Below are 817 nucleotides of genomic sequence, written 5' to 3' on the forward strand. Positions count from 1 at the left end.
GAAAAACCACAACCCACAGACTTCTGTCCTTGGAAAATGATGTCTAATCCCATATGTTTAGTTTTGGTAAGCAATGTGACCAGTGGTTAAGAACAAAAACAAAACAAACAAACAAAAAACCAAGGGTTCCTTCTATAAAATGTAAAATCACAATTTTCCCGATCAGTCTCCAACATAGCCTGGTACCCAGGAATGCAGGAGAGTGGTGTGGTTTGTTGGCTGTTCTCCAGAACCTACGCAAATCCCCTGTGGTGAGGGTAGTTTGTGGGCAGGAGGGTGTAGGCTTACTTTTTAACTATTTGATTTAAGTATCTTCAACCTCTTTCTTCTTTCTCCACCCCAGGCCCTTCCAATACCCCAAAACTGGGTAGGAGAGAAAGGAAGTTAGTAGGGACAGGATGAGCAAGTTCTCTTTAGCTACTTCCTTCTGGCTAGGGTTGTCAGGTTCCTTAGGGGAAGTCCAATCTTCCCTTCAGGATATCTCTGACATCTTGTCAAACTGCAACAACAGCCACCAGAAACAGCAGGGGGAACACCAGAAGCCATCATTTCTCTTGGAGCCTCCTTTGTCTCTCTGGGCTCTGACTTTTATTCCCTCTTCAGAGTCCTCAGAATTAAACTACCTGCAGCCGGGAAAGAGCCTCTCTCAAAGCCCGCATCAGGCAACAGCTTTGCTGCTGTGACAACCTGAATCAGTCTCATATCCTACACCGGGGATTAAAACAAACATGTTTCTATCAACAACAGGATAGACAGCAAGCTAGTGGAGGTAGCCTGAGTGAGGAGCTTGCACTGCTCCTGAAATACTGAGTTTTAG

This window comes from Psammomys obesus, unplaced genomic scaffold (assembly GCF_907164565.1).
Source record: "Psammomys obesus unplaced genomic scaffold, mPsaObe1.curated_primary_1811, whole genome shotgun sequence".
NCBI classification, from domain to species: Eukaryota; Metazoa; Chordata; class Mammalia; order Rodentia; family Muridae; genus Psammomys; species Psammomys obesus.